The sequence below is a fragment of the Thermobia domestica genome, unplaced genomic scaffold, assembly GCF_964235325.1.
Source record: "Thermobia domestica unplaced genomic scaffold, izTheDome1.hap1.1 HAP1_SCAFFOLD_490, whole genome shotgun sequence".
Lineage (NCBI taxonomy): Eukaryota > Metazoa > Arthropoda > Insecta > Zygentoma > Lepismatidae > Thermobia > Thermobia domestica.
Genome location: NW_027656200.1, coordinates 106,245 through 124,376, shown reverse-complemented (window position 1 = coordinate 124,376; position 18,132 = coordinate 106,245). Strand labels below are relative to the sequence as shown.

The window sequence follows — 18,132 nt, the reverse complement described above, 5'->3', positions numbered from 1 at the left end:
TAGATTTGAGCGAGCAAGACCAAGAACACGGCTGGTGCATGCAGTAGTTGGCGATAAGAGACAGTATCGTGGCCTGGTGCGGTATTGCGACGGTATTTCAGTACATCATAGATTTCTTGAGGTGTAATCGGTGCCAGTATTGGATCAGTGGGCTGCGGCTGGTGGGTGAAATCTGGAGTAAAACAGGCTTGTGTAGGAGAACCCGTTGTTTCTATAGTACGATCATGGGGATGAGTGAAGATAGGGTCCGAATGTGGAGTAAAAACTGCTTCAAAATGGCGTGAGAAAAGTGTGGCTTTATCATGGTCCGTGGTAGGGGCAATACCGTCAGCCAGGATCGGATACGTGGGCACATGTTTCTGGAACGTGAGACGTTTGAAAAGGTTCCAGAACCTGGTCGGGTTTCGCTCCTCGCGAAGTTGATTGCAGGATAGTCTCCAATGTAGGCGCTTTCTTGCAATGATATAGTGTTTCGCCATGCGTTGGAATTGGCGATGGAGATGTAGAAAGTGGCGATCGTTGGTGCGCTGGTATTCAGTTAGGTACTGGTGCGAACGAGTTAGAATATCTATGGCGTGGGCTGGAAGATTGAGGCGGTTCTTATGTTGTACAGATTGAGGAACAGAGCGGGCGGTGCCGTGAAGGATGGCGTTCTCTAACGTGGTACAAAGCTGATCCAGGTTGGCAGGTGAATCTAGCTTGGGATTGAGGCCATCTAGAGCGGCGGTAATATCCTCTTGATACAGGTCCCAGTTTGCTTGGGCGAAATTGTATTTGGGGACCGGATCGATTGGAGGATTTGATGGAGGCGTCTGGGTAATGGAGAGGAGAATCGGTAAATGATCGCTTCCAACAGACCCGAGAATTTCTACAGTCGTCCGAGAGAGTAGATTATTGGAGACTATCGCTATGTCGGGTGTAGTGTTACTATCTGGGCGAGTATGGTGCGGGAGTGGAAGAACAGAACTATGGGTGGTAGCCAGGAAGTCAGTAAAGCGCTGCTGTTGTTCTATGGTGCGAGATTCGTAATTAATATCAGCCAGGAGAATATAAGTTCGGAAGTTGAGATCCAGATAGTTGATGAATTGATAAGGTAAAGGCTGCGTAGAGCGGACGTATATGGTGGCTATAGTTAACGTAATGGAGGGAAAGTAGACTGTAGTAACAACATGTTCAGAGAAGCGTTGACAGTTTGGTGGTATAATTTGTCGTCGCGGTATGGTTTGTTTGACCGCGATAGCGGCACCTCCGCGAGCTGGACGTTGTGGTAGGTCGGCTCTGAGAAGGTTATAATGAGGAAAGTAGTATCGCTCATTAGGTTTTAGAAACGTTTCATTCAGGAGGATGCAGTCTACTTTATGTGTGGCAGCCATGGTTTCTAATAAGACCCGATTGGTACGCAAGGAGCGAATATTTGAAAAGAGAAAGGTGATTGGCCGTTTCCCCCGTGTGCGAGTATTCATGTTGGGGCATCAGAGTGGAAATGGAAATAAGTTGAGAGCCCGGAGTAGGTAGCAGCCATATGGAGATGAAAGATGTCATATGCTGCTTTAGTGGCGTGGGTAAGGATTGTTTCCCGTTGATATGGGAAGGTGTTTTGAAGCACAAGAGTGATGAACTGCAGGATGTTTTCAACGGTGGGTGGTGGTAGTAGAGACGTTTGAGTGGCGGTGGAGACTTGCGTTGCTGGGTGGATGCGAAGTGGTACCACAGTTTCTGGTTTGTCCGGCAAAGGTTTGGGCTTTTGCGGACATTGATAAGAATAGGTGGGGTGGGGTCCACCACAGGTATTACAGTTGGCCGGTTGTGCGAGATTTGGGCAGGTTTTCAACTTATGAGCGCCTTTGCAGTGCGGGCACACAGACGGTAAGGTGCACTTATTAGTGGGGTGAGAGTTGTACGTTAGACAATTCTCGCACCGTAAAGACAGAGGTGGCGGAGTGCGCGATGCTTCCACCCGGTGGTGGCATCGATAGATGTAAACGCCATTTTGAAGCAGCTCGTCAACTAGATTTTGGTCGTCGGTAAGGAGTCGGACCATATAGGTCGAACCATTGGCGTTTTTAATACGCAGTGCCCTCTTGGGATGGTAGCCTTCTTCTTTCAGTTCGGCGAGGATCTCGTTTTCAGTGAGAGTCGGATCAACGCCACGGATAACCACCGATAATAGTGGAGTGCGACGGGGCGGCGGAGGGGTTTTTTGGTTGGGTGATTTCAATAGCTGTATTTTAGCATTAGTCCCGAACATGGCTGGCCCAACTTTGTATATCAGATGGTCATAGAGTTGAGGATTGGTAGTTTTAAGTATGACACCGTTCTGGGTTTTCACCAGTTGTTGCATATCGAGACGAGTGCAATATCTGGTAAGCTGAAGATACATGCCTTTGATTGAGAAGTATTCTGGTTTTAAGTTGCTGAATAGAATGGTGGATACGTTAGTGGCAGAGTTGTCAACTATGATGTTTTCATCGGTAGAAGTGGATGCTAAGGGTGGCTCTTCAGTACGGCGCTTAGGTGGGCTGAGTAGAACGTCAGTGTATTTCGGTTTCTTAATAGTAGTAGGAGATCGAGAGCGATCCCTATCCCTAACAGGAGACGTGGTAGAAGAAGATGCACCAGATGATGTGCGTTCACGTTCACGTTCTCTTGGCCGGGTTCGACGATCTTGGGGTGGCCCCATGACCGTGGCAGGAAGAGAATGTCGCCCAGACGGAGTGTCTGACGTGGTAGGAGGTCCTGGCATGGTGGTCCGAAAAGAGGGATGGTTAGTAGTGGACCTGGCGTTTCACTAACACAAAGTGTTGTGCCCCGCGCAGGGTATGTGTGGACTGGACAACCAAGGTTAGTAGCGAGACAAATAATGGAAACTACGCGCCTGAAGAATTCGGAGCCCTGATAAATAACAAGAGATTGTGCGGCTCGGACCGTGAGGCCGATGTCGACTCTATAAAGAATCCTCCGCACGTTAGCTGAAGAACGAGATGAAGAATAAGATAAACTAATAGCGCACGACACATAGACTGTCGCCTAGAGTCGCAAAGTCAGTATGACGAGAGCACGCGGTTTTCCGGTTTATATTATCAATGTTTCAACAGCTGAGGTGAGAGTTAGTGGTGTTAGACACCTTTCATTCAATCCAAAATAGATATGGCCCAAATAAATGTAAATCTTAGACGCTGCTATTTGGTTCCAATAAGTGCGTTCAATTTCATGCTTGTGTAATTTGCGGTTCTATCTAGATTTGAAATTGCACTACTAGCATATATTTAAGAAGTCCCTATACATACAAAGCTGCTAAGCAACCCATCCGCCATGTTGGTGCCATTCACAACATCCAGTATATATTGCATGAAATCGGAAAATTACATTTATTAAAGCAATCTCAATGTTTCATCAGCTTTTCATGGATTATTTCCCAATCATTCCATTGTTAAATGTTATTGTTTTCGTATTGTAAACAGCCAGAAAATTGTTGCATAGCAATAGTGCGCTCACAGATAGAACAGTTTCGGTTTGCGTTACACAGTTGGAAATAGGCATCAAATATCTTCAAGAAAGCACAACCAACTACATATACGTACATTTGAAAACATAAATAGCTGTAAACTATACCATAATCATTTTATTCCTCTCTGTTGTGCCGATGTTCAAGACGTAAAACAAGAAGAAATGCCAACAGATGGCAGTAGATTGCTCACTGATGGTAGTAACCGAGTGCAGGCAGGTAATTTCTCGTCATCATATAAAAATGTTTCTATTTTCTGTGTTTTCTATTTCCTAGTGACTTTTCTGCCTACATTAAAATGAGTACTAGTGCAGACAACACATCTATGTTTGTGGTATAATTGTAACCTCTCACTGTCGATTCGTTGACGCAGTTTGATTGGGCAAATGACTTGGATTTCATCAGCATACTTACCTGGCGTAGGGGCTACCGTGATCAGCAAGGCGGTTCCCCCGGGGTGAGATCCTTCCATTGCACTTCGGTTGGGTTGACCCCCGCGAATACCCCAAACGTGGGTATCTCGGGCGCGTAATTTTTGTTAGTCGGGACTGCGTTCGCGCTGTCCCGGAATAAAACAATTCAAACATAGACACTAGTTGGGAAGCTCAGTGGTAGAGTGCCAACTACTACTGCGATGGTTTCGGTTTGTAGTTGTGAGTGTTCTCAGACTTTCATAATCATCCGTCTTGTGTAGCCTTTAAACTGTGCCGTGCGTGTAAAACTGAAACATTTCCCACTCTCACTTCTTACAGATATATATCCTGATTCATACGGAAACTACAAAACGTGATATATCCAAGCAGTCCATCTATCCAAGTACTAACACTGCTTCACTTTGGTGATCCAACGAGGACTAGTATTCTCAACGTAGCATGGCCCTTCGCTACATGTTACTTCATTTTCTCCCAAATGTGGCAGGCTCAGTGCTAGAGCACTTACTTCGATACCCACACAAGTAAATTTGTGATCAACAATATCGTGTCCCTGGGATTTCACACACATTCTCATTCCACCAAATTTTCCATCATCACTCACTTGTCTTACCCCTTACTTTTAGCCTGAAGTTCAAAAAAAAAAAAAAAAAATGGGGTGTTAAACTGAATGATTTCATTTTTTCTTCTTCTTATTCTCTCTGTAATAAAGTAAAAAAAAAAAAAATCATTCCATCGTATCACCAGTATTCATTTAAAAAAATAAATAAATAAAATAAGAAATTAAAGAAACAAATACATAAAAAGTGATAAAAGTAGTTAAAAAGAGAGAAACGAATAGGATTTTAAACAAAATACAACATTTATTATTGGCATAAAAATACATAAATGGAAAGCTATATAAATGGAGAAATTGAATAAATTAATAGAATAAATATTCATAACTTTCATAGACAACAAATTGAACATGAGAAAATGACAAATACAAGATGGATATAAATTGAATATTGTAAAATAGAAAATGAAGAAAACAGTTGTTTTTCTTTAATCAAAAAAAAACTCAAAGCTTTCCTCTCGTAAATTATAAATATTTACTGATGTGACTTCCTTCAAGAACCGCCACTAAAACATGTTCGATTTCGACGTGTTAAATATTTCAAAAACTATCATCGTTGTGAACAAGAATTTCCACATGAGTCAAGTGTGTGCGAAACTTGTCCCAAGAAATGGTTTTGACTGACGACCGAAAACTCTCGCCAAGTGGAAATTTGTGAAAACGTTTTGGGATTGTGTAAAAATGATTCTCACTCTTTGGGTAATGTTATCATGGGTGACATTCCAATACGACGCCAAAACAAAGAGGCAAATGCTAAATGGCACACGTCGACGTCGCACAACACTATGCTCATTGTGTTTTCTGACATTAGGCGGATCGTTCACCATGAGTTTGTGTCTCCGGACACAAGTCTAAATTTCACGTACAAGTCCTCAACAGACTGAGTGAGAGCAAGGATTCAGCGGTGATTGGATACTTTATCATGACAATGCGCCAGCCCACACTGTCCTGGGCGTGACCAATTACCTGGCCAAATCTAACGTGGCAATTCTGCCATCCTACAGTCCGGACTTGGCTCCCTCAGGCTTCTTTTTGTTTCCCCGTTCGAAATCCTCCCTGAAAGGACATCGTTACAGAACAATTGACGTGGTGAAAGCAGCTTTTGAAATGGCTTTAAACGCATTGCCAACACAGACCTTCCAGGATGCCTTTGCTGATTGGAAATCACGCTGCCAAAGATGGATCGACGCAAGAGGGCAATAGATTGAATAATGCTAATCCACATTATGTAAATAAATGTGGTGACATTACTTTCCGGACAGACCTTGACCATCTTGCAGAAAGAATGTCACTTGCACCATGAATGAGGCTTCATGTAGAACTCGAACCCATGACCCACCAAGATGAGAGAGAAGAACTATGGTTGAATTTGATTTAGGTGTGCCGATCCCAACTGTACTGCAATGCTGGGCCGACACGTGGTGAGGGTGTGGCAAGCCACAACCACCTCACCTCAGTCCAAAAATCAGTTTAATATTCTGGACCCACAATGTGGGTCGTATCAGATATTAAGCTGATAAGAACAGATACTACACTTTGATCTTAGCCAAAAGGCCGAGAAGCGATGACGAGAGCTTTTTTTTTTTTTTTTTTTTTTTACCTGCAGTTTCATTCCCAGTCGAAACTGGGCGGGCCACAGAAGGTAACGCCTTCTCTGGGGCCAGTGAAAACGGAGTTGTTGGTATCTTTTGTTTATAGATGGGCTCAGGATGCTATTAAATGGACAGTTGTATATTCATTATTATATCTAGGGATGCGGGAGAAGAAGTGCATGAGCGTGGATGAAAACCCAAATGTGGAGGACAGAGGTTACGGATTATAGATATGCGGATGGCAATGATATATGCGACGACGTGGGTTATAGGTAGCAGTGGCCTCTTCTTGGTCATGTAAAGCGAGTAGATGGTCAACTGGAGGATAGGCATGCCGTGGTTGTGCAGGAGTCTGGTCTACTAATTCACCAAGGATAGGATGTCCTTCCGCTATACGGCGCTGTATGTAACGAGTGCGCAGGCGATACAGATGCGGTAAGAGCGTGGGAATGGTGGTGCGGCGGTAGACCTCTTGAGTAGGAGTATGTGGCGGTAATGAGTATGCAAGCCGCAGAGCATGACGTTCCAGGACTTGTAATTTGTCGTAGAAGTGCTGTGGAGCTGACAACCAGGCAATATGACCATGTGTAAGGGCAGGGCGGACAAAAACTTTGTACGTATGGAGAATAAGTCTAGTGTTGAGACCCCAGTTGGTGCCGCAGAGACAGCGCAACAAATTTATACGACGTCTAATCTTAGCTTGTAAAAGGGAGAGATGGGCGGTCCAGGTAAGGTGTTTGTCAAATATGACGCCTAGATATTTGACACTGTTTGACAAGGTCAACGGTGAGTCAAGAAGCGTAAGATGTAGACGCTCGGGATTTCTAGTTAGACAAAATTTGTTGCGGTTGCGGGCGAATAATGCCATTTGGGTCTTGGAGGGGTTTAATTTCAGCTTCCACTTCAGACACCAGCTGACGAGCTTATCGAGTGCTGGTTGGAGAGTGATGTTGATACGATCAACAGAGGAACACAAGGCGATATAGGCGGTGTCGTCAGCAAATTGGAGTGCGTGGATGGGCGGCCGAGGTTGGGGCATATCTGCTACATATAAGATGTATAGTAAGGGGGAGAGCACTGAGCCTTGTGGTACACCAGCGCGAAGAACAAAATGGTGGGATTGAGCCTGGTTAATTTGGATATAAGCTGAACGTTGATGGAGAAAATTTGCTATGAGGCGAACGTACGGTAAAGGAATAATACGTAGTAGTTTGAAAAGAAGGCCTTGATGCCACACAGTATCGAATGCTCGTTCGACGTCAAATGAGATGAGGACAGAAGGCAGTCGTTTATTCAAGTGGTTAACCAGGAGGCTGGAGAGTTTGAGCAGTTGATCAGTAGTGCTGAATGATGGTCTGAAGCCAGCTTGCGTTGGGGGTAGAAGATGATGAGTTTGGAGATAAGAATGAAGGCGTGTGACCATAATACGCTCCATAGTTTTGCTGAAGACGTTAGTTAGACTAATTGGGCGGTATGATCCGACGTTGGTTGGATCTTTGTCCGGTTTCAGAAAAACTACTATTTTGGCGAGCTTCCAAAGAGCTGGAAAATGGCCAGTCGTGAGAATAGTAGTATACAACTGGGCGAGCACATTATGGAATTCCGGTGGGGCTTGCCGAACTTGGTTATATGTGATAGTGTCGGCCCCAGGTGCTGTATTGCGGCGTCGACGAAGCATAGTTACTATTTCAGGACTAGTGATTGGAGCTGTCAAGGAATTAGTCGGATCAGGTTGATGGGCCATGTCAGGTGTAAATAATGGTCGCTCAGGATTACCCAAAGTGGTAATATGACGGTATGATGGATGGGAAAACAATGGAGCACTGTGAGGGGTGAAGACAGCCTCAAAGTGGTTAGCGAAGGCGACTGCTTTGTCAGAATCCGTCGTAGGGACGTTGCCATCAACAAGAATAGGATAGTGGGAGCCCCGGCGTTGGTAAGTAAGACGTTTAAATAAGTGCCAGAATTTAGTGGCATTGGTTTCGTTGCGCAACTCGTTGCATGAGGTTCGCCAGTCGAGTCTTTTCCGGGCTATGAGGTACTGTTTGACCATGCGTTGGAACTGTCGATGCAGTATGAGAAAGTGTGCATCGTGAGTCCGCCTGTATTCAGTCAAAAGGGCATGTGACCGGTGAAGGAGAATGACTGCATGAGGTGGTAAACTCGGTCGATGTGAGTGGATTGAACGTTTCGGTACTGCATGTTCAGTAGCCCCTGCAATGATTGTACTAAGAGACATGGAAACATGGTCAATGTCGTCTAAAGATGAGATTTCGGTGCGAGTAAAAGCCAGTTGCTCAGAAATATAGGTTCGATATTTCTCCCAGTCGGCTTTGGCGAAATTGTAGGTCGCAGAGGATGCTGGTGGTTCCTTGGGTTTGGTGCCAGGAGGAGTTATTGTAAGCAGAACTGGGAGATGGTCGCTGCCAACCGAGCTAAGTACATCCACAGAAGAGTTGGGGAGCAGATTGTTACTGACTATAACCACATCAGGTGTGGTGTCACTCTCAGGCCGTGTGTGGTGGGGCAGAGGAATACAAGAACTATGCGTGGTATGTAGGAAGTCCTGGAAACGCTGTTTCTGCGCCGAAGTGCGTGAGTGGTAATTAAGATCTGCAAGAACTACGTAAGTTTTGAAGTTGACATCCAGGTAAGTGAGAAAGCGGTATGGCAAAGGTTGAGTAGATCGGACGTATATGGTTGCCAGGGTCAGAGTAAGGGCTGGAAAGTAGACGGTGCTGATGACGTGTTCGGAGTACTGGTCAGGATACGGTGGTATGACGTGACGACGAGGTAAGGATTGTCTGATGGCAATGGCGGCTCCACCTCGAGCAATGTTATTAGGGAGATCACTACGTAACAGGTGGTAGTGTGGAAAGTAGTACCGGTCAGTTGGCTTCAAAAAAGTTTCATTGAGTGCAAGACAATCAACGTTGAGTGAGGTCGTCATGGTTTCAAGCAATACCCGATTAGTCTTGAGCGAGCGGATATTGGAGAAGAGCAATTTAACTATCTTATTTCTGTTCCCCGCCATCTTGATCAGGAGGTGTAGATTCAGAATGGAAATGAAAATGGGAATATAGGCCGGAATAAGTGGCTGCCATATGGATATGGAATATGTCATAAGCAGCTTTTGTTGCATGTGATAGAATGGCCTCGCGTTGAAACGGGAAAGCATTTTGTAAAACTAGAGTGATGAACTGCAAGACATTTTCGACTGTGGGAGGTGGAAGTAAAGAGGTTTGAGTGCCAGTCGAAACACTTGTATGTAGTCGGAGCGGCACCACTGTCTCTGGTTTATCTGGCAGCGGCTTCGGTTTATTTTTGCACTGATAAGAGTAAGTGGGATGGTCGCCATTACAGGTGTTGCACACAGGAGGTTGTTGAAGGAGGGTGCAGTTTTTGATCTTGTGTTGGCCTTTGCAGTGTGCACAGATGGATGGAAGAGTGCATTGATTGGTCGGATGTGAGTTGTAGGTGAGACAGTTTTCGCATCGTCGAGAGAGAGGTTGTGGCGTGCGAGAAGCCTCAACTCGATGGTGACAACGGTAAATAAAAACACCATGTTGGAGAAGATCATCTATGAGTGTTTGGTTGTCAGTAAGCAGTCTGACCATGTAAGTAGGACCTGTTGCATTTTTGATGCGAAGTGCACGACTGGGATGGATATCATCAGCCTTGAGTTCATCTAACAGTTCTTGTTCGGTGATGCTAGGGTCAACGCCACGAATCACTACAGACAGTAAAGGGGTTCGTTGAGGTGGAGGTGGTGTTTTCAAACCTGGAGATTGCAGTAACTGGACTTTGGCATTGGTGCCGAACATGGCTGGTCCGACTTTGTAGATGATATGTTGATATAGATTCGGGTTTGTAGTTTTGAGGATAATGCCATTCTGTGTTTTGATTAGTTGTTGTAAATCAAGACGAGTGCAGTAACGGACCAGTTTCAGATAGAAAGATTTAACATTATGGAGTGCTGGATCCAGCTGCGTGAAGAGAATGGTGAGTAGCGCAGGATTCGGAGTAATACCAGTCATAGGTTGGGCAACAGAAGTGCTTGCGATAGTATGGGAATCAGATTCAACAGAAGCGGTCTTGGAAGGACTCTTGAGAGCCTCAGTGTAGGATGGTTTAGAGGGAGAGCGAGAGCGTTCGCGGGCCCTAGGTGGGGAGCCATCGGAAGACTGTGAGGTGCTAGGTGGTTTGGTGCGCTTTTGTGAACGTGCCGATTCCCGACGTGATTCCCTAGGCGGTCCCATCGAGGGTAATCCTTGATGTTTACCCTGGGAAGAGAAGTCCGGTGTCTTAGGCATGAGTCGTCGTAGATGACGTCCGAAAAGCCGGAGCTCTTCTTTCGTCTAGTAAGATTGAGATCACTACCAATAAAGGATAAAGCAATACTCAAGTAATAATATGGTTTGAGATCACTACCAATTAAGGATAAAGCAATACTCTGATCAACGAAGCTAGATGTTAGTAATAATTAGTTGGCGTGCTCGCTAATCACAAAGTGATGCTGCTGTGCCAAATTATGAGCGGACTTTCGAACCAGTTAGCAAAAACAAAAGACAAAGAATTCACCACAATGCCAAGCACGAGGTAAATGCAAAAATAAATGTTCCCTCCGAAAGATGAAAATCTTTCGTCTATCCCTTTAATAGAATGACTGCACAAGTCTCAAGAATACGTTTGCAATACTCTATCACCGTTTGTGCAGCGAGAACTATAAGTAGGGTTAGGAATATTTGAGTATGACGAGAGCACGCGGTTTTCCGGTTTATATTATCAATGTTTCAACAGCTGAGGTGAGAGTTAGTGGTGTTAGACACCTTTCATTCAATCCAAAATAGATATGGCCCAAATAAATGTAAATCTTAGACGCTGCTATTTGGTTCCAATAAGTGCGTTCAATTTCATGCTTGTGTAATTTGCGGTTCTATCTAGATTTGAAATTGCACTACTAGCATATATTTAAGAAGTCCCTATACATACAAAGCTGCTAAGCAACCCATCCGCCATGTTGGTGCCATTCACAACATCCAGTATATATTGCATGAAATCGGAAAATTACATTTATTAAAGCAATCTCAATGTTTCATCAGCTTTTCATGGATTATTTCCCAATCATTCCATTGTTAAATGTTATTGTTTTCGTATTGTAAACAGCCAGAAAATTGTTGCATAGCAATAGTGCGCTCACAGATAGAACAGTTTCGGTTTGCGTTACACAGTTGGAAATAGGCATCAAATATCTTCAAGAAAGCACAACCAACTACATATACGTACATTTGAAAACATAAATAGCTGTAAACTATACCATAATCATTTTATTCCTCTCTGTTGTGCCGATGTTCAAGACGTAAAACAAGAAGAAATGCCAACAGATGGCAGTAGATTGCTCACTGATGGTAGTAACCGAGTGCAGGCAGGTAATTTCTCGTCATCATATAAAAATGTTTCTATTTTCTGTGTTTTCTATTTCCTAGTGACTTTTCTGCCTACATTAAAATGAGTACTAGTGCAGACAACACATCTATGTTTGTGGTATAATTGTAACCTCTCACTGTCGATTCGTTGACGCAGTTTGATTGGGCAAATGACTTGGATTTCATCAGCATACTTACCTGGCGTAGGGGCTACCGTGATCAGCAAGGCGGTTCCCCCGGGGTGAGATCCTTCCATTGCACTTCGGTTGGGTTGACCCCCGCGAATACCCCAAACGTGGGTATCTCGGGCGCGTAATTTTTGTTAGTCGGGACTGCGTTCGCGCTGTCCCGGAATAAAACAATTCAAACATAGACACTAGTTGGGAAGCTCAGTGGTAGAGTGCCAACTACTACTGCGATGGTTTCGGTTTGTAGTTGTGAGTGTTCTCAGACTTTCATAATCATCCGTCTTGTGTAGCCTTTAAACTGTGCCGTGCGTGTAAAACTGAAACATTTCCCACTCTCACTTCTTACAGATATATATCCTGATTCATACGGAAACTACAAAACGTGATATATCCAAGCAGTCCATCTATCCAAGTACTAACACTGCTTCACTTTGGTGATCCAACGAGGACTAGTATTCTCAACGTAGCATGGCCCTTCGCTACATGTTACTTCATTTTCTCCCAAATGTGGCAGGCTCAGTGCTAGAGCACTTACTTCGATACCCACACAAGTAAATTTGTGATCAACAATATCGTGTCCCTGGGATTTCACACACATTCTCATTCCACCAAATTTTCCATCATCACTCACTTGTCTTACCCCTTACTTTTAGCCTGAAGTTCAAAAAAAAAAAAAAATGGGGTGTTAAACTGAATGATTTCATTTTTTCTTCTTCTTATTCTCTCTGTAATAAAGTAAAAAAAAAAAAATCATTCCATCGTATCACCAGTATTCATTTAAAAAAATAAATAAATAAAATAAGAAATTAAAGAAACAAATACATAAAAAGTGATAAAAGTAGTTAAAAAGAGAGAAACGAATAGGATTTTAAACAAAATACAACATTTATTATTGGCATAAAAATACATAAATGGAAAGCTATATAAATGGAGAAATTGAATAAATTAATAGAATAAATATTCATAACTTTCATAGGCAACAAATTGAACATGAGAAAATGACAAATACAAGATGGATATAAATTGAATATTGTAAAATAGAAAATGAAGAAAACAGTTGTTTTTCTTTAATCAAAAAAAAACTCAAAGCTTTCCTCTCGTAAATTATAAATATTTACTGATGTGACTTCCTTCAAGAACCGCCACTAAAACATGTTCGATTTCGACGTGTTAAATATTTCAAAAACTATCATCGTTGTGAACAAGAATTTCCACATGAGTCAAGTGTGTGCGAAACTTGTCCCAAGAAATGGTTTTGACTGACGACCGAAAACTCTCGCCAAGTGGAAATTTGTGAAAACGTTTTGGGATTGTGTAAAAATGATTCTCACTCTTTGGGTAATGTTATCATGGGTGACATTCCAATACGACGCCAAAACAAAGAGGCAAATGCTAAATGGCACACGTCGACGTCGCACAACACTATGCTCATTGTGTTTTCTGACATTAGGCGGATCGTTCACCATGAGTTTGTGTCTCCGGACACAAGTCTAAATTTCACGTACAAGTCCTCAACAGACTGAGTGAGAGCAAGGATTCAGCGGTGATTGGATACTTTATCATGACAATGCGCCAGCCCACACTGTCCTGGGCGTGACCAATTACCTGGCCAAATCTAACGTGGCAATTCTGCCATCCTACAGTCCGGACTTGGCTCCCTCAGGCTTCTTTTTGTTTCCCCGTTCGAAATCCTCCCTGAAAGGACATCGTTACAGAACAATTGACGTGGTGAAAGCAGCTTTTGAAATGGCTTTAAACGCATTGCCAACACAGACCTTCCAGGATGCCTTTGCTGATTGGAAATCACGCTGCCAAAGATGGATCGACGCAAGAGGGCAATAGATTGAATAATGCTAATCCACATTATGTAAATAAATGTGGTGACATTACTTTCCGGACAGACCTTGACCATCTTGCAGAAAGAATGTCACTTGCACCATGAATGAGGCTTCATGTAGAACTCGAACCCATGACCCACCAAGATGAGAGAGAAGAACTATGGTTGAATTTGATTTAGGTGTGCCGATCCCAACTGTACTGCAATGCTGGGCCGACACGTGGTGAGGGTGTGGCAAGCCACAACCACCTCACCTCAGTCCAAAAATCAGTTTAATATTCTGGACCCACAATGTGGGTCGTATCAGATATTAAGCTGATAAGAACAGAGTTGGCGATAAATGTTTGATTAGATTAAGGAAATTAAAAGTTATCGACTATCTAGCCTCGTCCTATTTGTTAATAGAAATTTGATTAATTTTATAAAAAATAAGATACTTCTCCACTATATAGTTTCGTCTAATTTGTTTAAGAGAATAAAATAAAATAAAATAAAATAAAAATGACACTAATAAAGCCAAACTCTGTATAAAGATCTACATTTTTAAAGCGACAGTTTTAGTCTTGTCATTATTGAAATGAAGGGGTCTTGGTATTAGAACAAAAGGAATATCACTGATTTAAAAACTGTTTAAGAATATCTATTCTAATTCGAATCCATTATTTGCTTTGAGTTTATGGGAGCACCATTAGTATTGTCTGTGCCCAGTTATGTGTTCAATGTATATGTCACGTGACCATTTTATCGTGTCACTGACGCACAGTTTTTTCATTAAGTTTAGGTAAGTCTTTGAGCACACTTTTCGCAGAAATTTGTCATTGTGGGGATCCCAGCTGCCCAGTGCTCCAACTATTATAGGAATCACCTCGACCTCTACATACTTTTCCATTAGTTTGGTTCTAATTTCGTCATATTTTTGTATTTTTTCCTTTCTCGCATTTTCCACGGCTTCCATTCTATTCTCGAAAGGAACCGTTACGTCAATTATATATGCCTTGTTGTCTTTGACCAGAACCAAGTCTGGTCTACATCTATTTCCTTCCACTATCTGCTGATTTTCAGCTTCGATTCTAAATTTCTGGTTCGCGGCCTTTTTGATTCTGTTAACAATGGCATTGTGTCTGTTCTGCATGGCTCCTGAATGACGCATGCAGTGATTCAAGACATGCGGTAGTGTTTCGTTCTCATAACCACATATTCTACACTGCTTGTTTCCATTATTCCATTTCTTGGCGCCATTCAGGGGTACTAAATTCAGCCTGGCCCTATGGATGAATCGCCAGTCAGCAAACCTGGTGTAATGTCCATCTTGTATAAAATGACTGCTGGCTCTACTCAATCCCACACACTCAATAGTTTTGCCCTGATTAGCATACTGTAATAGTTCTGTACTTCTTTCTTCTTGTAACCCTGCTCTCAGTTTTTTGGATACCTGCATTCTTCGGGTAGGTTTTATAATCTTTCCCTTGAACTCTATTTGAGGTAAGTTATTGTTTACTTCCCATTTGCATTTTAGTCGGCCGGACGCTTTTCTTGCTACTGTCCAGGTATTCTTATAAGCGTTTGTTGTTGTTTTATAAGAATCTTCCATAGTAGCAGATAAGTATTTACTTTTATCATCGTCTGTGACTTCCCTGCCAATTCTACCTTTTATTGTCTTAGATAGTTCGTCATTTGCTAAGATTCTAATTTCCATGTCAATGGAGGTTAAAAGTTTAAAAGCACTATCTATAGACGCAATGTCTGAGCATTCAGCTGCAAGGGGGATCCCGCACAGGCCCTGAGTTCTACTTCCGTATAGGTAGTGGTTAGAGGCCTCTTTCGGAACATTTAGAGTTTTCTTGATACAGGGTCTCAATATGTCATCCAGTTTCTTCCAATCACCTTTGCTTCTTTGGTTTGTTCGCATTTCGAAGTGAAGGGATGGATAGAAAAATGTCTTCATGGCGTCGAGTCTCTGCCATGGTGCGAGTTTTGAGTTCATGATTTTTAATCCCTTGGAGATAATTTCATTAAAAGTATTTTCATTATTTGTGATATTGAAACCGATAGGTTTCCCAAGGAATTTTGTTTCTTCACCATCATTGATACACCTTACTATTTCATCTCCAATTTTCAACTGTATTTGTCTGCAACCAGCTGGGGATTTACCAGATATCATTGTACAGACACTTTTCTTAGGGTTTGTGGACAGATTAATTTTTTCCAGCTCCTTCACTAAGAGGTCAACATTGTGCTGTAACTCATTAGGCGATGTACCTAGTAAAGTTATATCATCAGCGTATGCTAGTATTTTATGTCTTGAGTTATCGGATTCAAATTTCCTTATTATTGGGTCAAGGGTCAAGATAAATAGTAGGCCGCTCAGAGGGCATCCTTGTTTTATTCCAGATTTTATTAAGATAGGTTCAGTAAACCCCTCGGAAGTTGAAATTGTCGAGGTCGATTCTTTATACATATCGTCTACTATCGATACTATTGTTTCACCCGCATTAACTCTTTTAAGTACTTCCACTATGGCTTTATGGGGGAGACTTCCAAACGCATTCGAACAGTCCAGTTGGGCCATGCAGAGATCTACCTTATCTTGTCTTGCTTCCTGTATTCTAGTTTCAATTATGTAGTTCAGTTCTAATACCCCGTCAAAGGGCATAAACCCTTTTTGTGATCTGCAGATGGCTCCTTCCTCGTTTATCCATCTCATTAATCGAGATGCCCAGCACCCAGCATAAAGTTTTGAGATTGTGTTTGTTATTGTAATTGGTCTGTAATTATTGATGTCGTTTGGTTCTCCCTTCTTATGTATTAAAATTGTATTGCCATTTTTCCATGCCATCGGGATCTTTCTGTATTTTAGGCAGATGTTAAATATTGAGGCCAGTAGTTTTCCGCTAGGGTCGAGTGCTCTCCAATGCCTGTACGTTATTCTATCCTCTCCGGGGGAAGAGTTTTCAGCCTTGCGAAGCCGATTCACTACTTCCTCCGGAGTAAATGGGTCGGATAGAATCTCGTTCTCGGCTCTAAAGTCATAGTTTTCAAATATCGATTCGTCGTATTGTTTTGCTTCCCATAATTCTTTAAAGTAGTCCTCTATTCTTTCTTTATCAACTGGACATTCGGGTTTTTGTCCCTCGGTTATTAGTCTGATGGCTTTCCTTCGGTTCAAACGGTACACTCTCTGAATTGTTTTCGCATCTTCGATGTCGATAGGATTTTTATAGTTTGTCTCTGATTTTTTGGCTTTCAGTTTTAAAATCTTAGATGCTTCTAGTGTCAATTCAGAGAGTAATTTCTGAAACTCCTCCCATCCTTCGTTGCTATTTTCATCCCATCCTTGGTTGAAATTTGGTGTAATTTGCGGTTCTATCTAGATTTGAAATTGCACTACTAGCATATATTTAAGAAGTCCCTATACATACAAAGCTGCTAAGCAACCCATCCGCCATGTTGGTGCCATTCACAACATCCAGTATATATTGCATGAAATCGGAAAATTACATTTATTAAAGCAATCTCAATGTTTCATCAGCTTTTCATGGATTATTTCCCAATCATTCCATTGTTAAATGTTATTGTTTTCGTATTGTAAACAGCCAGAAAATTGTTGCATAGCAATAGTGCGCTCACAGATAGAACAGTTTCGGTTTGCGTTACACAGTTGGAAATAGGCATCAAATATCTTCAAGAAAGCACAACCAACTACATATACGTACATTTGAAAACATAAATAGCTGTAAACTATACCATAATCATTTTATTCCTCTCTGTTGTGCCGATGTTCAAGACGTAAAACAAGAAGAAATGCCAACAGATGGCAGTAGATTGCTCACTGATGGTAGTAACCGAGTGCAGGCAGGTAATTTCTCGTCATCATATAAAAATGTTTCTATTTTCTGTGTTTTCTATTTCCTAGTGACTTTTCTGCCTACATTAAAATGAGTACTAGTGCAGACAACACATCTATGTTTGTGGTATAATTGTAACCTCTCACTGTCGATTCGTTGACGCAGTTTGATTGGGCAAATGACTTGGATTTCATCAGCATACTTACCTGGCGTAGGGGCTACCGTGATCAGCAAGGCGGTTCCCCCGGGGTGAGATCCTTCCATTGCACTTCGGTTGGGTTGACCCCCGCGAATACCCCAAACGTGGGTATCTCGGGCGCGTAATTTTTGTTAGTCGGGACTGCGTTCGCGCTGTCCCGGAATAAAACAATTCAAACATAGACACTAGTTGGGAAGCTCAGTGGTAGAGTGCCAACTACTACTGCGATGGTTTCGGTTTGTAGTTGTGAGTGTTCTCAGACTTTCATAATCATCCGTCTTGTGTAGCCTTTAAACTGTGCCGTGCGTGTAAAACTGAAACATTTCCCACTCTCACTTCTTACAGATATATATCCTGATTCATACGGAAACTACAAAACGTGATATATCCAAGCAGTCCATCTATCCAAGTACTAACACTGCTTCACTTTGGTGATCCAACGAGGACTAGTATTCTCAACGTAGCATGGCCCTTCGCTACATGTTACTTCATT

General features: G+C 42.4%; 5 non-coding genes across 5 annotated transcripts; 3 read left to right on the top strand and 2 right to left on the bottom strand.

Moving 5' to 3' along the window:
- Nucleotides 1-3,911: 3,911 nt before the first annotated feature.
- LOC145676952 (U1 spliceosomal RNA) lies at nucleotides 3,912-4,073 on the top strand. Its single transcript, XR_014129547.1, has one exon. It is a non-coding gene; the product is annotated as a U1 spliceosomal RNA (small nuclear RNA).
- A 1,852-nt stretch (nucleotides 4,074-5,925) lies between these two features.
- Nucleotides 5,926-6,118, bottom strand: LOC145676972 (U2 spliceosomal RNA). Its single transcript, XR_014129566.1, has one exon. It is a non-coding gene; the product is annotated as a U2 spliceosomal RNA (small nuclear RNA).
- Nucleotides 6,119-11,760: 5,642 nt separating this feature from the next.
- LOC145676950 (U1 spliceosomal RNA) lies at nucleotides 11,761-11,922 on the top strand. Its single transcript, XR_014129545.1, has one exon. It is a non-coding gene; the product is annotated as a U1 spliceosomal RNA (small nuclear RNA).
- A 1,848-nt stretch (nucleotides 11,923-13,770) lies between these two features.
- On the bottom strand, nucleotides 13,771-13,968 carry LOC145676922 (U2 spliceosomal RNA). The gene has a single exon (XR_014129524.1). It is a non-coding gene; the product is annotated as a U2 spliceosomal RNA (small nuclear RNA).
- A 3,670-nt stretch (nucleotides 13,969-17,638) lies between these two features.
- On the top strand, nucleotides 17,639-17,800 carry LOC145676949 (U1 spliceosomal RNA). The gene has a single exon (XR_014129544.1). It is a non-coding gene; the product is annotated as a U1 spliceosomal RNA (small nuclear RNA).
- The last annotated feature ends 332 nt before the right edge of the window (nucleotides 17,801-18,132 follow it).